Genomic DNA, 20941 nt, shown 5'->3' with positions numbered 1-20941 from the left:
AGCACGGCCGTGTGCATTAAAAAGGCTGTGTCGCTGCTGCCGTCCCTTACCATCTTCAGCGACCACCAGCCCCGCGAAGTTTGCACCGATTCCTGCCCGGCAGAAACCACCGCAGCTTCCCGCCTGCCTGCCGCCCCTGCTGGCCCTGTGACGCGCTTAAAAGCAAGATTCCAACCTGTGGGATCACCGCGGGGGGCCCCGTAATGGCGATGGGGCGGCTAGCCCAACTTACTTGCCAACACATTCCGCGGATGAAAGCCGACCACACGCCCGGGGGCGGGCACCGCCATTTCACCCGCCACACAGACCGGAGAACAACCCGTCCTCCCCCACCCCTGCGCTGTACCCCCCACAGGCAACTGCTTTCGCCGAAGCTGCAGGGGGGGAGGGATGGGAGGAATGGGGGGAGGAGGAGGGGGATTTTTGGATGACTCAGTCGGGAGGGGGCGAAGCAACATACGGAGAGAGTTCGATTGATAGATGGGGTTTGTGTAGAGAGAAGACATTGCGAACTGGGGACTTACAAGTTATAAATGCATGTCCTGTAATTATCAGGCCACGCCAAAACTGCCGGTTTCAGCCCTTGCCACATGAACTAACTAAAGAGCTGAGGCAGCTGATAAGAGAAAGTGGTGTATCTTCCCCTAACACACTTGCATTTTTAGAAACACTGAGTTCCACATACATTTTCACGCCACATGACTGGAGAACCCTGTTGAAAATAAGCCTCACTAACACCCAGTATAATGTATGGTTGAACGATTTCAGAGAAATCTGCTCTGCTTATACTAATGACCAACAAGCAGAGGTAACAACATACCAACTCACAGGGGAGGGTAACTACTGTTCCATAGATGTACAAACCGGGTACAATAGAGAAATATATGAAGTTATAGCCAAACATGCAATGCGGGCAATGAGAAAACTACCCACATCAGCTAAAGACACTAACTTGTCATTCACAAAGATAATGCAGGGCCCAACAGAACCTTACATACAATTCCTAGATCGGTTGCAATCTACCCTAGATAGGCAGATTGAAAACAAGGAAGCCAGGGAAATACTCAGCTGGCAACTGGCTTTCGAAAATGTGAACCCTGATTGTAAAAAAGTTCTGCAGACCTTTCCTAAAAGGGAAACTTGTAGCATTTCATAACTGGTTCGTGCCTGTCAGGGGGTTGGTTCCTTGACACACCAAACTGATTTACTGGCAGTAGCACTGAGTGCTCAATTGAGAACACAGGAGGGGGCCAGACCCAGAAATGGTTGCTACATTTGTGGGGCCCCCGACCACTTTCAAAGGGATTACCCTAGGAAACCTCTAGCCGTGGCACCCCGCAAGCACCCAAAAGCAAGGAGGGTGCCAAAAAACTGGAAGCAAGGGGTACTGTCGCACGCCCTGATACAACAAACACATGCGACACACAAGCTGGCAATTTGTGCCCCCCCACTTCAGCCAGCAATCTGTGCCCCTACACCCCAGCAAGTGCTCTGTGCCCCACCACCCCAGCCAGCGCTGGGTTGGACTTATCCAACAGGGACACAGTCTTCATAATTTCCACTGAGGTAAGGCTAATCCCAACTGGACGTTTGGCTCCCCTTAGCCCAGGGGTGCATGCACTGCTGATTGGAAGATCCTCCACCACCAGAATGGGTTTGTTTGTGCTGCCGGGAGTAATAGATTCAGACTCTCATAGCGAGATTCTAGTAATGGCATAGACCCCTTCACCCCCCTGTTTTATCCCAAAAGGACAGAAGATTGCGCAATTAATCCCCTTCTACAGTGCGTCGCCTGCGGGGGGGGGGAGGGAGCAGGATTCAGGGGCCTTCGGCAGCACAGGACACCCACAGGTTCACTGGGCAGCGGCCATCACAGCCACACAGCTGCTCATGATGTGCCAAGTTAATGGGCACAGATTTACAGGCCTTCTGGATTAGGGAGCCGATGTTTCCATCATAAAGGACTCCAAATGACCACTTGACTGGCCCACTGTTTGCCCAACCGCAACCATTCAGGGGGTAGGAGGCACACAAAGGCCCAGACAGAGTGCTCAAATACTCACTGTCTTGGGACCAGAGGGACAATTAGCAAAGGTAGCTCCTTTCACAGCTCCAATCCCTTGTTCTTTGTGTGGACGCGACCTACTTGGAAAATTCGGCACAGTCATGCAAATTTCTCCTGCAAGTAGCCAGGTTTTTCAATAGGGGTCATTGGTCAGCCATCCCAAGCACCAATTAAGCTAGTCTGGAAAAGTGATCAGCCGGTCTGGGTAGATCAATGGCCTATGAAAAAGGAATGGCTTGAACATCTAAAAATGCTTGTAAAAGAGCAATTAGAAGCAGGACACATTTTGCCAACAAACAGTCCCTGGAACACTCCTGTATTTTGCATCCCCAAAAAGACTGGCAGATGGAGGATGCTTCAGGACCTCAGGGCAGTCAATACAGTCATTGAGCCTATGGGGGCATTGCAACCAGGGTTACCCTCACCTGCTATGCTTCCAGCAAATTGACCACTAATAATAATTGATTGAAAGGACTACTTTTTTACCATCTTTCTGCACCCTGAGGATGCACCAAGATTTGCATTTTCCATCCTGGCAGTGAACAATGCACAGCCCATGCAAAGGTATCACTGGGTCGTCCTTCCTCAGGGGATGAGGAATATTCCTACCATATGTCAAACAGTAGTGGCAAACGCTATTCATCCCATCAGAAAGCGTTTTCCCTCTGCTATCATCTATGGATGATATCTACACGGATATAGATAGATATCATCTACATGGATGACATTTTAATTAGCATGGCCACAGAACATGAACTGCAATGTGTTGTTACTGCTCTGACTGATGCTGTCCAAGAAACAGGGTTGCAGGTTGCACCAGAGAAAATCCAGTGAGCACAGTCCTGGACTTACCTTGGATGGACAATCACACAACAAGAGATTTTCCCACAACAAGAGATTTCCCCACAGCCACTGTAGCTCGAGGTAAAAGACACTTTAACCTTACATGAGTTGCAAAACTCCTGGGAACCATTAATTGGTTAAGGCCTATTCTAGGCTTAACCACAGAGGAGTTACACCCTCTCTTTGTGTTACTAAAGGGGGACTCTTACCCAACGTCTAATAGGGCTCTGACAGCAGAGGCCAAACAGGTGTCGAACATTTGTGTCAAGGCAATAGAAAATAGACAGGGCAGGAGGAGAGATCCTGAACTACCAACCTGCCTGGCCCTAGTTCCCAGCAGGTACCAGCCATTTGCAGTCCTTTTTCAGTGGGATCAGACTGAGAAAGACCCACTACTGGTTCTAGAATTGCTTTTTCTGCCCCATACATCACCTAAAACTGTATGGAACAATTAATGAAATGTTTGCTAAGCTTGTCATTAAAGGCAGAGGACGACTACAGGAACTGGATGGAAGGGATCCAGTCATCTACATTCCAACCACGAAAGACAATTTGGATTGGATGCTGGCTGAGGACACCAGGTTCCAAGCTACCTTGGCAGGTTTTGATGGTGACATTTCAGTCAATCTCCCTAAGCAGAGGCTTTGGGTAGAAATCAGCAATTTACCTTTAAAGGTCACAATCAGATGTAAAACTGAGCCCGTAAAAGGCCTCACAATCTTTACAGATGCATCTGGGCGAACACAAAAGGTTGCAGTGACTTGGGTAAACCCTGATAAAGGACAATGGGAACGGGAGGTACAGACCATAAACCAATGCTCTGTGCAGGTTCTGGAACTAGCTGCCATTCGTATTGCCTTGGGAAAGTTTTCTGAACAACCGGTTAATATTATTACTGATTCTTGTTATGCTGCAGGGTTAGTTTCACCTCTGGAATGTTCATTTCTCCGAGATGTTTCTAATCCTCATTTGTTGTTTGAAATGCGTTCTATTTGGGTTCTTGTCAATCACAGAAATTTTAAATTATACATAATGCACACCAGGTCTCACACTGACATGCCAGGGCCAATAACTGAAGGGAACTGGGAGGCTGAAAAGCAGCAATATTTAACACAGTACCCAGGGTCCTAGAACAGGGAAAATTGTCCCATTCATTTTTTCAACAGAATGCACTCTCTTTAAAGAGACAATTCAAAATAACAATCAATCAGGCTCAAGATATCATATTGACTTGTCCAGATTGTCAAAAAATCACCCCCATGCCATGTCAGGAAGGTGTTAACCCCAGAGGGTTAATGGCAAATGAGATTTGGTAAACAGATGTCACATACATCCCCGAATTTGGCACCTTAAAATATGTACATGTAACTGTAGACACACATTCACAATACACCACTGCTACAGCGCACACAGGTGAGAAAACCAAGGATGTAGTGAGACACTGGCTAAGCTGTTTTGCTACCCTTGGCACCCCAAAACAATAATACCCCGCCGATAACGGACCGACGTACATCTCTGAAATGGTAAGAAATTTCCTATCAGAGTCGGGAATTTCACATATCACAGGAATCCCACACTCACCTACCGGACAGGCAATTGTAGAAAGGGCACACCGCACATTGAAAGAAATGGTAGCTAAAAAAAGGGGGGAGGAGAATCTGTATAGTCCGCAAGAATGTTTGCGGAAAGCCACATATATTATCAATTTTTTAAATTGTGACAATGCTGAAAGAAGCAGATATGAGAAGCAGCACAAATCTCAGGCATTTGCCTCTCCCAAGCCACTAGTCATGGTAAAAGATTTGATTTCAGGGCAATGGACAGGACCTCCAGATCTTATGACTTGGGGGAGAGGTTACGCTTGCGTGGCAACAGGAAAAGAACTGAAGTGGATTCCCTCCAGGTGTGTAAAGCCCTATTTAAGTACACAATCACATCTGCAAGAACCAGATAATGCAAGAGTTTAAGCAGAGTTACATTATGTTTCAAGTCTATGTTAGTGAATGACCAATGTGGTAACAAGCAATCTACAAAATATCGGTGTATGTATAAGAGTGAGTGAATGACGGTCGTCAGTGAATGAGATGTGTGAATGAATAAAAGAATTGTGTGACTGGACAAATATAAAAACACAGAACACCTCACAAAACCACATTACCTACACCACAAGGTCACTTTAAGAGAATTGAGTTTTTGCTGTGCTTACCCTGTTTCTTAAATAAAGTTTGAAATCCCCAGTTATTAAAAAACCCTCAGGTTAATAAAAGTTATAATTTACACACGGTTGGGCTAAGGCCCTAAGTTAATAAAGTAATTCTCCAAGTTACACTACCCTATAGGACTATGAGAAAGTTTTAAAAAGGTTTACAATAGAAGTATAAGAAGCCAAACAAGCAGTGTGCTGGGTTGCTGCGAGTTTGGCAGTTTACAATGTTCTAATTGTTTTGCACTGTTGTTTGCACTGTTGTGTTGCACTCTTTTTGTGACTTCTTTAAATAATTAAGGGAGGGGATGTGTGGGAGGCGTGTCTGAGGCACAAGCGAGGTGCCCGGGCAGTGAGGTCCAAAAGAGCATGCGCCGACATAGCTAACTCCATTGGCTAAAGAAGTCACATGGTGTATGTGTATGGCCAGTCTTCGTGAACGAAGATTTGGGAAGGGTCTTCACCCTTCGAGCCTGCGCAGTGGATTTTTTAGGTGACACAGTGTGCGCTGAGCTGAGCCCACCCTTTAATCCTGAGGTTCATCTGCCGGGGCCGAGCAAGCTTGGACGGTGGCAGTGAGGTCCTCAGGACGTAGGTTTGTATAGAGTGACCTTCTCTTAGATGGATGGCCTTACAGGGCTAACGAGCTCCATCTACCCGGGGGACTTTTTCTCTGACATGGTATGTAAGGATAAAAGAGTAGGAATTTTTAAATAAACTCTCTTTGCCCCACCACCGACGAGGAGTTGTATTTCTTCCTTGTTATACAAGGGCCCTGCCGTTACATGACACCACTGAGAACTTCTCCAAAGCTGCTGAGCTGGCATAGCCTGGACACACCTGACTGACAGTCCAGCACTTTATACTAGAAAAACCCAGTCCCAAATTTTAAAGGCAGGGTCTTCTGACATATCCCTTCTTGGGATTGTGTGTGGAGATTCCTGCCTGGAGTGGGGACGCCCCTCAACATCACTCCTCAAGGTTAAACCAAAAGAGATTTGCCTAAGGTCTTTGGTCTGGGTGAGTGGCATCAATCTCTGCTTAATAATTGGTTTTGATTAAATTACTTTAGTACAGTTGCTTCAATATTGCTTCCTAGTGTACAACAGTTGTAATAGCTCCTATACTGGGTAGTAAATAATTCTGATTAAGATATTTTTACTTAATCATTATCATAATAAATCCTATATATATTTATATAAATATATCTGGTTTGTAGTCCAGACCCCTGGGATATCACCATGGAAGCCCTGTCACTGCATGGGACATCACAGCTCTTTAGCAGCATAGACACCTCTGTTGTCACCATGAAGCCTCTGTGAGTGCTGTGGCAAATTGGCTCCTTAGCAACCATCACAATTTCCTGTTGCTGTGGTCAGTTTCCATGACAACCATCACCAGGACATGTTGCTCATGCATGGTCCCTGACAGCTCCATGGAGATGCAACCACCCTGGGGTGGTTGCCATGGGAACAAGCTGAGTCCTGTAACCAGAGTCTGTTGCTATGGCAGCGATTTACGATCCTATACCCCTTGTCAGTTACCACAGCACCCATCAATGGACCCCTTCCTAAGTGTGGTGCCATGACAACCAAGATTTGGCCCAGTTGTGATAGTTGTGTTGCCCGTAACGAAAACACAAACCAACAGAGTGCCGGTTTATGCGGTGCTTTATTTTAGGGCCCGGGAACCTGAGGACTAGCGTCCCAAGTCAGGATTCCGAAGACCCTCATTTTCAGTTCAGCTTTTATACCTTTACACAAACATGTCTACGTGCAGTTCTTACTTGTAAGCAGTTACACTTAGTTACAAACACAAACTCATATTTCATACTGATAACAATTGGTAATCATCTACTTTTAATCATAAATCTGTTTAAGTTGTCCTACTCCATAGAAACCCCATAGAAACTGTTCAGCAGACCCTTACTGTATCTAAGGTAACAAATCGTTATATACATGCTTGGCTAAATCTTTTGATTATTGTTCCTACCTCTTCAGTACATTCCATTCTCACGAACAAGGCTGCTAACCTACTACTTTGGAGTGCTGCTCTCTAGGCCTACTCTCCTACTAAGCCTTAGCCATTCTACTACTAAATTTGAATCATTCTGCAACATGTCCCCCCTTTTGAGCATTCTTCAGGCTTTTCCTGCAAGGATGCTCAAATGTAGCAATCTTCAGGCTGCAGTTTCTTGATGAACAGGAGGTGATCCATCTTGCGGTGAGATTACTTCTTTTCTTGTTATGGCTTTCATGATGCGTCTCGTATGTTGACCTTCTTTTACAATCATTCCTAAAAGACACTTATAAACAATCATAGCTATGACAATAATTATTACAATCAATATTCCGTACTGGATAACAGAAGATATCCATCCTGACACATGAAGACCTAGGGAGCTAAATAATTCTCCTATCCAATTGTGTTCTGCTTCCTTTTGTAATTCATGAACATTTTCGTCAATTTGTTCTAATTGACTAATATCTTTCTCTACTTCTTGAGTGACATTTGGGATGTGCATGCAACAATGGTCGTCCTTTGCATGCAGGTATCCACAGACTCCGTGTTCCTTTAATAGGATTAAATCTAAAGCCATTCGATTCTGTACTGTCATCCTAGTGGTGGCTTGTAATTGTAAATTTAGATCTTTAAATCCTTTCTTAGTGACCGCTGCTAACCTTTCAGTTTGTCCCATTAATTTAAACAATATCTCTCTGTTTCGGTATGTTGAGATTGGTGCAAACAAAGATTCTAATACCCATCCAAATTTAACTCCTGCTGATGGTTCATGCCAATCTCCCAACCTCAAGTCATCAATGTCCTTACTAATTTCTCTTTTTCCCCGTGGTTGTATTTCTACTGATGTTAACTTATCCTGTTTCCAGAATGGACAGAGAGTAGGTATCCCTAGTGTGACAGGCACAACAGGACCATCTATTGGCATGTGGGTGGTCCACTGGCCATGCCCCATTACCCACACTAAATTTCCTGGACTCCTAACGGTGGTGGTACGACAATCAATGTTTCTCACAGATCCTTTAATAGTATGATTATATCCTCGACATTCACATCCTAACTGCAAGAGTGTTTTGACTGGTATCAAGCGTATTTCATCGTCTGGGGTATCGCATGTGTATATTCGAATACAATTCCAATTCTCCTTTGTACGTGTTTCTGTCCTCCAATTATGATTTCCTCTATTACCTGCAGAATAAGTTTGATTCTTTTTCCCTTTCCAGTGAATACACCACTGTACTTTTCCAATATAACTATAAGTCTCTAGTAGGCTGGGTCCCCAAATCGTTTGCCACTCCTCCATAGTTGTAGAGCTAGTAATATTTTGACATACTTCTTCTTGTTTTTCTCGTTTTATTTGAACTGGAACTTTAGAACAGGGGTATGTTACCAAATCTGTAACTAAACAAGATCCCTTTAATTGGCCAATGTCTTCGCCTGTTACCCATGTCCCAACTACTACCCATCGGAAAAATCCGGGCATCTGTTCACATTGTTTTTTGGTCATTTTGTCCCTTAATAAACATGCATCTGTCATTTCATTCCATGTTTTGGTTACAAATCTGCAATTCCATGTAGTATTCTTAAACACTTTAGGAATTTCTGGCACTGGAATTATTCCCCATGGGATTGGGTCTCCTGCAGCATAAGGCATAGGGAGACATGCAGTGATTTTTGTGACATTCTGTACTTTCCCAAAATCACGAATTAGGTCTACGACTAGGTTTTCTTGTTCTACTTCTCGATCTGGAATCTGCAGGTTACTTACTTGCCGGGTTGTTCTTTCAGTCTTTATGTAGACGACAGTAATTCCAGTATCCCACCAGTCATCTCTATTTATCCAGCAAGTATATTGGCCCTCATATTCTCCTCTTCGTATTTCTTTGATTTTCAAAACTATTGCATCTGCCCTCTTTTCAATCTGATGTCTCTTCCCGACTTTCAAGTTCTGTCCCTTAAACCACCACCCATATTCAGAATACTGTCCTTCTGGAATTTTGCAACTTAAAGTCAGATCGCTTCCTTCCTGGGCCGGGTAAACACTGTATTCTGGTCTAACTCTTACTCCTTGATGTGGTACGGCCACTGCTGTCCTTATCCCGTAATCTTTTTCTTTTCCACATGAGACCACACAAAGAAATGTACCCTCTGTTTTTCCTACTCTGGGATCAGAAATATTCAGCCACCCTTTACCTCCCTTACTATTAGACCACCAGCTAACTCCTTGATTTTGTGATTCCCAAGATTGATTTGTCATATTCAATTTCCACCACTTTACTTTAACTGATTTCTGACAATTATCAAATTGGAAGGCACAATTGATTTTTAAGGGAGGACCATCCCACATGTCTAATTGTTTCCTAGTGGGCATAACTCGCACTTTGGTCACCATTTTCTGAGTCGTGTTTATTGTCCGTATTTCTATATGTTCATAATCAAAACTTTCCCAAATCCAAACTACACACATATATGTTCCTTCCATAGCTTTAGACACTTTGAGTACCGGAAGGACGGTGTAACCTTTTTGTTGTGTTGCATCCCAAACTGTCGTCACTCCTTCTGTCATGATTTGATCTTGATCTCTCCATCTCCACTTGACTTTAACATCTCTTAATTCAGCTCCCTGGTCATCAGAAAATAGAGAGGTTAAATTCACATCAGTGTGCTCTGGTACAAATAAATAAGGATCTGGGGTCTCAATTCTCACGGTGGTCTCTGCTAAACTCATCAACCCCAGGAATACTACGATCCTCAATGGTTGGCTCGAAATACCATCCTTGTAGGTGAGAGAGGTTCTACCGACCACGAGATTGGAACCTTCTTGATTCGGGTTTAATGGATCCAATTGTCGATTCCCTCGACCTTCACTGCCCTGTAAGTGGTCATTATCACCTGGCGAGGACTGTCCCATGTTTCCTTTAACGGTTCCACCGACCAGTTTTTCACATAGACTTGGTCTCCTGGAGAAATGTCATGAACTGGATTCTCCAGGGGCAGAGGTCGATTCCACTGCAGCGCTCCTCTGAGGGCTGTGAGAGTTTTATTTAAGGATAACACATAGTTAAACACTGCTTGATCCCCCACCACATGAGGATCCCCTTGATAGGTAGCTGCATGATAGGGTTTGCCATACAATATTTCGTATGGACTTACTCCTATTCTCTCCCTGGGTTTAATCCTGATTCTCAACAAGGCAAGAGGTAGCGCTTGGGGCCACGGGATTTTTGCTTCTTGACAGATTTTCTTTAATTGACCTTTCAATGTCTGATTCATCCTCTCTACTTGTCCACTGGATTGCGGTCTCCATGATGTATGGAGATTCCATGTTATTCCTAATATAGCAGATATTTCTTGCACTATCCCTGTGGTAAAGTGTGGCCCTCGATCAGATGATAACCCTAGAGGTACCCCAAATCTCGGAATAATTTCTCTCAGAAGAGTCTTAACTACTTCCTTCGCTTGATTAGTCCTGCATGGAAAGGCTTCTGGCCATCCTGAAAAGGTACAATCATATACTAACAAATATTTATAGGATTGGACCTTAGGCAACTCAGAAAAATCTATTTGCCAATACTCTCCTGGTAACTGTCCTATCTGTAACTTTCCCATTTGCACCTGTCTTCTAACTACTGGGTTATTTTTGATAAACATGGGACACACTGCATTTACCCTTTTTGCTAATGTTAACATCTGGTTTGAGAGAACCTCATTTTTCAGAAATTTTACCATTGCTTCTGCACCCCAGTGGCACTTGTTATGTTCCGTCTCGAGTACTGCTTTCATTAGTCTGACAGGTAAGATTACTTGTCCTGCAGGAGTGATGTACCACCCTTTAACATTTTTCCTTGCTTCTGTTATTTGAGCTAATTTCTCATCTTCCTGTGAATAGTATGGTTTTTCTTCCATATATGCTATTGCTGGATTATTCCGAATGGGTAAAAGAGCCATCTGAGTCCATACCTCCCTTGCGGTTTGCTTAGCCGCTTGGTCAGCCTGTCGATTACCTTGAAATTCTCGTCCGGGATCAGTCTGATGTCCTCTGACATGCATTATTGCCACTGCCGAGGGCTTGTGTATAGCCTCCAGCAATTGTAAAATTTCTTCTCGATGTTTAATTGATGTCCCTTGAGAAGTAAGAAGTCCTCTCTCTTTCCAAAGTGCTCCATGAACATGAACTACTCCAAAAGCATATTTGGAGTCAGTCCATATGTTAACTCTCCTTCCTTGACTTAGTATTAAAGCTCTCACCAATGCCCAAATTTCGACCTTTTGTGCAGACGTACCTGGGGGTAGTGCGTTTGCTTCTATCACTTGTTGTAGAGTGACCACTGCATACCCAACATATCTGGTGCCATTCTCCAGAAAGCTAGATCCGTCAGTGTACAACTCCCAGTCAGGATCTGTCAATGGTTCGTCCTTCAAGCCTCTTCTACTCGCTTCATATAATGGTCTGGCAGTTAGTCCAAAGTTGGGAATCCACAGCCTGCACCATCCGACCATTCCTAGAAAAGATCTTAATTCTTGATTATTTCGGGGCACTGGGATAGCACATATTGCTTGTATACGATTTGCACCCAAACGCCGGACTCCTTGAGAAATTTCACATCCCAGATAAATAACTTTCTGTTTTACTAGTTGAGCTTTTTCTTTTGAGATTCGGTAACCTGCTTGCCCCAGCATGTTTAACAGTTCAATGGTTAACTGACGACAGAGTCCCTGTTCTGTAGCCCCCAGGAAGATGTCATCAACATATTGAAGTATTATATATGAAAAAGGAGATTCTTTTACCTGAGTAGTCTTCCATTCTTCATGTTCTTTTGCTAACTGATTACAGAATATCGTAGGTGAACATTTGAATCCTTGCGGTAATCGAGTCCAAGTAAGCTGTCACTTTCGTCCAGTCTCTGGGTTTTCCCACTCAAAGGCAAAAATCTTCCAACTTTCTGGTGCCAGTGGTATGCAGAAGAAGGCATCTTTTAGGTCAATCACTGTAAACCACTGAAATCTCTCAGAAACAGATGTTAACAAGGTGTAAGGGTTAACTACAACTGGGTGGATGTCTTTTGTAATGAGGTTTACTGCTCTCAAGTCTTGTACTAACCTATACTTACCATTAGGCTTTCTTACTGGAAAAATGGGAGTATTAAACTCTGACTCACATTCTTTTAATATCCCTAAAACTAAAAACTGTGAGATCATTGGGGCTATTCCTTTCCTGGCTTCTAAACTGATTGGGTATTGTCGCACTCTAACAGGTTGTGCTCCTTCTTTTAATTCTATTCTAACTGGAGTAGCAGCTTTGGATTTTCCAGGGACCCCTGTTTCCCATACCCAAGGCACTACAGCCTGTTCTATTTCCTGCGGTATCTCTTCCTTTTCTACCTCTTTTACAACAAAAATTTTTGCTAAGTTCTCTTCCGGAATTTCTATCTTGACCCTCCCTTTTTCAAATATAATTTTAGCTTGCAAGGCTGAAAGCAGATCCCTTCCTAGTAAACATTCAGGACTGTTGGGCATGTACAAAAATTGATGATCTAATTCTTTTTCTCTAAATTTGATATCTAGGGGTCGTAGAAACGTCTTTTCCTCTATTTGTCCTGAAACTCCTACCACCCATTCAGTTGAATCACTTAATGGCCCCATCAATTTAATCATTGCCGAAAAACTAGCTCCAATATCTATTCTAAATTCTGTCGGCTCTCCCTCTACTTCTAAAACAACTGTTAAATCCCGATCTAGTCAGCTTTGATTCTGGTAATTCCCTAACATAAATGCATGAGCGACACCTTGTGGAGTGCCCATATTAACAGGGTTTTGCGAATTTGCAAAACTCTGGGGGCTCCACGGATTCATTCCATTTCCAGCATTCAGTTGCCACGGATTTATTCCATTTCCAGCATTCAGTGGGCATTCATTTTTCCAATGTCCTTGTCCTTTACAAAGAGCACATTGATTTGGTCCTATCTTACCACGTCCTCCCCCATATTGATTTCTGAATCCCGACTGTTTGTTAAATCCTCTACCTATTCCTCCCCTTCCTCTATTACCGCGACCCCGACCTCTGTATCTACTGGCCCCATTATTCCCTCCTGGAGTTTGCAGGAGTGCCAATAAGCTTGCTTGCTGCCTCCTAGTAGCTTCCTTTTCTCTATTATTGTACACTTTCCAAGCTACTTCAAATAATTTTTCCAAATCTCTTGTCTCCCCACCTTCTAACTTCTGAAGTTTTTTCCTAATGTCTTCTTGTGATTGTCCCATAAAAATCAACCAGTTTCCAGCAACAAGTCTTCTAATGGTTGTCGTGCCAACTGATCATATCAAAGGGTTTCAGCTCACGTCTCCAAGGAAGTAGTCCCTAGTAATGGGTTTTAACTATGCCATGGCATAGTTGCCACGTTTAACTATGCCATGGCAACCAGCTATAGCCACCAATCTCAGTGAATGTTCCCACAGTAACCCAACTCCAGTAACTGGACTGTGATTGTTTCTGACCTCAGCAACCAGCTCGTGGGAATGTTACCACAGCAACTGCCATAGCTATGGCTCATCAGATGGTTTCCATAGAAACCAACCATAGCAATGGACCTGTATGGTGGTTGTCATGGCAACTGCTCCTGGCCATTGGTCTCACTGCAGGTGTTCATGGAAACAGTCCCTGGCAACGGACTGAGGGATGGTTGCCATGGCAACAACCCTAGGTCACGAGAAATGGTTCTGGTTGCCATGGCAAGAGTCCCTGGTAATGGACTGATAGTCCAAGTACTGGTTGCTATGGCAACAGTCCCTACCGATGTCTCTCTGAGTCTGTTTCTCCAGCACTGCCCCTCACACCTGGTTCCATCGCTAATTGTGGCTACATCTGAGCACCTGCAGGATGGGGTACAACCCAGAGACCAAAAGGGACCAAACTCCTGGGCTGAGGCACAGACAGTTCCATGGGAGCAACAAAAATCAGGAACTCCCCCCCTGCTTCCCACAGGTAGGAGGGTGTTCAGCTTCCCCACGGGAGCAGGGTTCCACCTCAGGGAATGGTGACTTCAGGACACAAACACCATTGCTCCCAGTGTTCCCTACTTCCCCAGTCTGCCCTCCTTTCCCGCACCTGACAGTGATACCACATGGTCTGGGACATCGCTGGGGTCAGTTGGGGTCACCTGTCCTGGCTGTGTCCCCTCTCAACTCCTGGTGTACCTCCAGCTCCCTTTGCTGGCAGGACAGGATGAGGAGCAGGAAAGACCTTGGCTCTGGGTAGAAACAAAAACCTCCCAGAATTTTCCCCCCTGTTCCCAACCCAGTCCCAGAGAAGTCCCCTGGAAGGAAACTTACTCCCTCCAAGCCCAAACCATCTCCCAATGCCCATTCCCGAGCACCAGGTCCCTCAGGATCAGTGCTGTACCCCTGCCCCAGCAACAGGGCATTGGGATGACATGATTGCCATGACAACTAACCTTAGCAATGGATTCTTATGTTACTTGCCATGGCAACCAACCTTTCAATAAGATTGTGGGATGGTTTCCATGGTAAACAACTCATGGAAGTGCCCACAAGTGAGGTCCCTGGCAATGGATTTATTGATGGTTGCCATGGAAACTGCAGTAATGGTCTCCCTGCAGGTTGTCATAGCAACCGCCATAGCAATGGGTCTTTTTGATGGTTGCCATGGCAACCAGACTTAGCAACAGGTCTCAGTGCAAGTGTCCATGACAACAGTCTCTGGCAATGGGTTTCTATGATGATTGCTGGGACAGCTGACCCAAGCTGCCACGGAAACATCACAGACCCAGAATTCCATGGCACAAGCCCATAGCAATGTGCCCTAATGCAGGTTTCCATGGCAACCAACTGTTGCAGAATGATTCAAATTTAGTAGTAGAATGGCTAAGGCTTAGTAGGAGAGTAGGCCTAGAGAGCAGCACTCCGAAGTAGTAGGTTAGCAGCCTTGTTCGTGAGAATGGAATGTACTGAAGAGGTAGGAACAATAATCAAAAGATTTAACCAAGCATGTATATAACGATTTGTTACCTTAGATACAGTAAGGGTCTGCTGAACAGTTTCTATGGGGTTTCTATGGAGTAGGACAACTTAAACAGATTTATGATTAAAAGTAGATGATTACCAATTGTTATCAGTATGAAATATGAGTTTGTGCTTGTAACTAAGTGTAACTGCTTACAAGTAAGAACTGCACGTAGACATGTTTGTGTAAAGGTATAAAAGCTGAACTGAAAATGAGGGTCTTCGGAATCGTGACTTGGGACACTAGTCCTCAGGTTCCCGGGCCCTAAAATAAAGCACCGCATAAACCGGCACTCTGTTGGTTTGTGTTTTCGTTACGGGCAACAGTTTTCTGGCGACCCAGAAGGAACTCCGGGGGTAGCTGGGGCGGCTCACGAGCTGATCCACTCCATGCCGGCAACCAGGTGATTTCTGGGGAGATATCGACCCGTGCCCGACCCCGCGCCCGCCGGACAACCATCCAGGTAAGCCCGGAGGTGCTTTATTCTTTCAGGTTTGATTGGTTGGGAGCCTGCCCATAAGACGGGACCGTGAGTTTACCCGCTGGGTTGGGCAAAGGTTTTATTGGGAAGCCTAGGTGTTGGTCGTAAGACGGGGCGAAAGCCGCGCTGAACCAGCACTTGCCACTCATAGTGAGGCTTGACAAGTTGGTATAGGAAGGTATTGGTTTATACTGTCCGTATCGTACTGTTTACTGTTTGCTGTTCGTATTGTACTGTTTATTGTGTGATTGTACAGTGTGTGTGACTATGATGCCTTTTAAAACCTTTAGGGCACTATCTTGTGCAGAAAATGATATCCCTAGCGATTCTCCGCTTGGTTGCTTGTTAAAACATTGGAAGGAAGGAAATTTCGGACAAGAGTTAAGTAAGAGACAATTGATTGATTATTGTAATAATGTATGGCCTCAATATGAGACAGAAGGAATGCAGTGGCCTAGGAATGGTACATTAACTTCGGAAATTATAACCCCCTTGATGCAATATTTACGAGAGAATGAGATGTGGGATGAAATACCGTATTTAGATTTGTTTTATTATTTGAAACATAAGACTGGATGGCAAAAGGAATGTGGTATGTTGGTGTTGAAAGAACTGGATGATAAATGTATAGGATGTCAAGAGCGGAAAATACGGTTTTCAGAACCAGAGGAAGATGTGTCTTTGTTAGTCTCCCCCAGCATAACTCCAAGTGCGCCCCCGGGAGATAGTTTCTCTTCACGTGGGAGGGCACGATCGCCCACCGTGCCCCCACTAGAATCGTCCTCGGATGAGGAGGAAGAGAGAGAGCGAGAATGTGGTTTTGATAGAACTCCGCTAGCAGAACGGACTCGGAGGGGGCGAAAAGAAAGGGGAAGGAGTAGAGAAAAGAGACGGGGAGGGGGAAGGGAGACAGACGTTTCGCCCTCACCCCCTAGATTGATGGCCCCTTTGCGGGAAGCAGTTGGAGCAGACAGGAGGAAAGTTATGGTGAAAGTTCCTTTTTCACCTACTGATTTATTAATCTGGAAACAGTCAGCTGGGACATATCGAGAAAATCTGGAACGGGTAGCTCGCATTATAAAAATGGTTATAAAAACTCAAAATCCGGACTGGAATGATTTACAGGTATTGTTAGATACAATTCTGGATTCAACAGAGAAGGAAATGGTATTCAGGGTGATGGTGGAAAAAGCGAAAGAAAGAATTCGAACATTGCCACGGGCAGCACGGGGAACAGTAAATGATTTTGTACCGCGGGAAGATCCTGAGTGGGATCCGAATGTGTCTGGAGATTATAAAAAGTTAAGAATTTACCAGGAATTATTGGTAGAAGGAGTACGATGTGGGATACCAAAAACACTAAACTGGTCAAAGTTATACTCATTAAGACAGGATAAAGGGGAATCTCCTTCAGCCTTCTTAGAGAGGTTAAAAGAGACAGCATGGAAATATACAAATTTAGATGTTGAAGATGAATCAGGAAAATTGCAATTAGCGTTGATTTTTATGGGACAATCACAGGAAGACATTAGGAAAAAACTTCAGAAGTTAGAAGGTGGGGAGACAAGAGATTTGGAAAAATTATTAGAAGTAGCCTGGAAAGTGTACAACAATAGAGAAAAGGAATCTACTAGGAGGCAGCAAGTAAGCTTATTGGCACTTCTGCAAGCTCCAGGAGGGAATAATGGGGCCAGTAGCCATAGAGGACGGGGTCGTGGTAATAGAGGAAGGGGAGGAATGGGTAGAGGATTTAACAAACAATCGGGATTCGGAAATCAATGTGGGGGAGGACGTGGTAAGATAGGTCCAAATCAATGTGCTCTTTGTAAAGGACAAGGACATTGGAAAAATGAATGCCCACTGAATGCTGGAAATGGAATAAATCCGTGGCAACTGAATGCTGGAAATGGAATGAATCCGTGGAGCCCCCAGAGCTTTGCAAATTCGCAAAACCCTGTTAATGTGGGCACGCCACAAGGTGTCGCTCATGCATTTATGTTAGGGAATTACCAGAATCAAAGCTGACTAGATCGGGATTTAACAGTTGTTTTAGAAGTAGAGGGAGAGCCGACAGAATTTAGAATAGATACTGGAGCTAGTTTCTCGGCAATGAATAAATTGATGGGGCCATTAAGTGATTCAACTGCATGGGTGGTAGGAGTTTCAGGACAAATAGAGGAAAAGACGTTTCTACGACCCCTAGATATCAAATTTAGAGGAAAAGAATTAGATCATCAATTTTTGTACATGCCCAACAGTCCTGAATGTTTACTAGGAAGAGATCTGCTCTCAGCCTTGCAAGTTAAAATTATATTTGAAAAAGGGAGGGTCAAGATAGAAATTCCGGAAGAGAACTTAGCAAAAATTTTTGTTGTAAAAGAGGTAGAAAAGGAAGAGATACCGCAGGAAATAGAACAGGCTGTAGTGCCTTGGGTGTGGGAAACAGGGGTCCCTGGAAAATCCAAAGCTGCTACTCCAGTTAGAATAGAATTAAAAGAAGGAGCACAACCTGTTAGAGTGCGACAATACCCAATCAGTTTAGAAGCCAGGAAAGGAATAGCCCCAATGATCTCACAGTTTCTAGTTTTAGGGATATTAAAAGAATGTGAGTCAGAGTTTAATACTCCCATTTTTCCAGTAAGAAAGCCTAATGGTAAGTATAGGTTAGTACAAGACTTGAGAGCAGTAAACCTCATTACAAAAGATATCCACCCAGTAGTAGCAAATCCCTATACTTTGTTAACATCTGTTTCTGAGAGATTTCAGTGGTTTACAGTGATTGACTTGAAAGATGCCTTCTTCTGCATACCACTGGCACCAGAAAGTTGGAAGATTTTTGCCTTTGAGTGGGAAAACCCAGAGACTGGACGAAAGCGACAGCTTACTTGGACTCGATTACCACAAGGATTCAAATGTTCACCTACAATATTCGGTAATCAGTTAGCAAAAGAACTTGAAGAATGGAAGACTACTCAGGTAAAGGAATCTCCTTTTTCATATATAATACTTCAGTATGTTGATGACATCTTCCTGGGAGCTACAGAACAGGGACTCTGTCGTCAGTTAACCATTGAACTGTTAAACATGCTGGGGCAAGCAGGCTACCGGGTTTCAAAAGAAAAGGCTCAACTAGTAAAACAGAAAGTTATTTATCTGGGATGTGAAATTTCTCAAGGAGTCCGGCGTTTGGGTGCAAATCGTATACAAGCAATATGTGCTATCCCAGTACCCCGAAATAATCAAGAATTAAGATCTTTTCTAGGAATGGTCGGATGGTGCAGGCTGTGGATTCCCAACTTTGGGCTGACTGCCAGACCATTATATGAAGCAGTAAAAGAGCCCAAGCTGACCTGGGGGACGAAGCAGGAGAAAGCATTCCAGGAACTGAAAAGAGCCCTCCAGGAAGCACCTGCCCTGGGACTACCAGACCTAACCAAAGAATTCCAGCTTTATGTCTGTGAGAGACAACGAACGGCTTTAGGAGTGCTCACTCAGCGGTTGGGATCCTGGAAGAGACGGGTGGGGTATTTCTCCAAACAGCTAGACGCAGTAAGTGGGGGATGGCCGGGGTGCCTCAGAGCCGTGGCAGCGACGGTTATTCTAATTCAAGAAGCACGAAAATTGACTCTGGGGAAACACATGGTGGTGTACATGCCCCACATGGTCATAACAGTTTTGGAACAAAAAGGGGGGCATTGGCTCTCATCTAACCGTATGTTACAATATCAGGCTCTGTTAAGAGAGCAAGATGATGTTGAACTTAAAATCACTAACCATCTCAACCCAGCAGAATTCCTTAGGTCTACAAAGGAAGAAGGTGTCCTGGAGCACGACTGTGTAGAGACCATTGAACAGGTCTACGCGAGTAGAAAAGACGTGAAGGATGAACCACTGACAGATCCTGACTGGGAGTTGTATACTGACGGATCTAGCTTTGTGGAGAATGGCACCAGGTATGCTGGGTATGCAGAAAACGGTGACCAAAGTGCGAGTTATGCCCACTAGGAAACAATTAGACATGTGGGATGGTCCTCCCTTAAAAATCAATTGTACCTTCCAATTTGATAATTGTCAGAAATCAGTTAAAGTAAAGTGGTGGAAATTGAATATGACAAATCAATCTTGGGAATCACAAAATCAAGGAGTTAGCTGGTGGTCAAATAGTAAGGGAAGTAAAGAGTGGCTAAATATCTCTAATCCCAGAGTAGGGAAGACAGAAGGTACATTTCTTTTTGTGGTCTCATGTGGAAAAGAAAAAGATTACGGGACAAGGACAGCAGTAGCCGTACTACATCAAGGAGTAAGAGTCAAACCAGAACACAGTGTTTACCCGGCCCAGGAAGGAAGAGATCTGATTCTAAGTTGCAAAATTCCAGAAGGACAGTATTCTGAATATGGGTGGTGGTTTAAGGGACAGAACTTGAAAGTTGGGAAGAGACATCAGATTGAAAAGAGGGCAGATGCAATAGTTTTTAAAATCAAAGAAATGTGAAGAGGAGAAGATGAGGGCCAATATACTTGCTGGATAAGTAGAGATGACTGGTGGGATACTGGAATTACCGCCGTCTACATAAGGACTGAAAGAATAACCCGGCAAGTAAGTAACCTGCAGATTCCAGATAGAGAAGTAGAACAAGAAAACCTAGTTGTAGGCCTAATTCGTGATTTTGGGAAAGTACAGAATGTCACAAAAATCACTGCATGTCTCCCTATGCCTTATGCTGCAGGAGACCCAATCCCATGGGGAATAATTCCAGTGCCAGAAATTCCTAAAGTGTTTAAGAATACTACATGGAATTGCAGATTTGTAACCAAAACATGGAATGAAATGACAGATGCATGTTTATTAAGGGACAAAATGACTAAGAAACAATGTGAACAAATGGCTGGATTTTTCCGATGGGTAGTAGTTGGAACTTGGGTAACAAGCAAAAATATTGACAAATTAAAGGGATCTTGTTAATTACAGAGTCGGTAACATACCCCTGTTCTAAAGTTCCAGTTCAAATAAAACGAGAAAAACAAGAAGAAGTATGTCAAAATATTACTAGCTCTACAAGCATGGAAGAGTGGTAAACAATTTGGGGACCCAACCTATTAGAGACTTTTAGTTATATTGGAAAAGTACAGTGGTGTATTCACTGGAAAGGGAAAAGGAATCAAACTTATTCTACAGGAAATAGAGGAAATCATAATTGGAGGACATAGACACACACAAAGGAGAATTGGAATTGTAATCGAATATACACATGTTATACTCCAGACGATGAAATAGGTTTAATACCAGTCAAAACACTCTTGCAGTTAGGATGT

General features: G+C 43.9%; 1 long non-coding RNA gene across 1 annotated transcript; it reads right to left on the bottom strand.

The window, feature by feature from the left end:
- Positions 1 to 1678: 1678 nt before the first annotated feature.
- On the bottom strand, positions 1679 to 17881 carry LOC116797836. Its single transcript, XR_004360762.1, has 3 exons — positions 17671 to 17881; positions 16989 to 16992; positions 1679 to 1690 (listed from the first exon to the last, which is right to left on the bottom strand). It is a non-coding gene; the product is annotated as an uncharacterized LOC116797836 (long non-coding RNA).
- Positions 17882 to 20941: the final 3060 nt, after the last annotated feature.

The sequence above is a fragment of the Chiroxiphia lanceolata genome, chromosome 23, assembly GCF_009829145.1.
Source record: "Chiroxiphia lanceolata isolate bChiLan1 chromosome 23, bChiLan1.pri, whole genome shotgun sequence".
NCBI classification, from domain to species: domain Eukaryota; kingdom Metazoa; phylum Chordata; class Aves; order Passeriformes; family Pipridae; genus Chiroxiphia; species Chiroxiphia lanceolata.
This window is presented reverse-complemented; position numbering and strand designations above follow the sequence as displayed.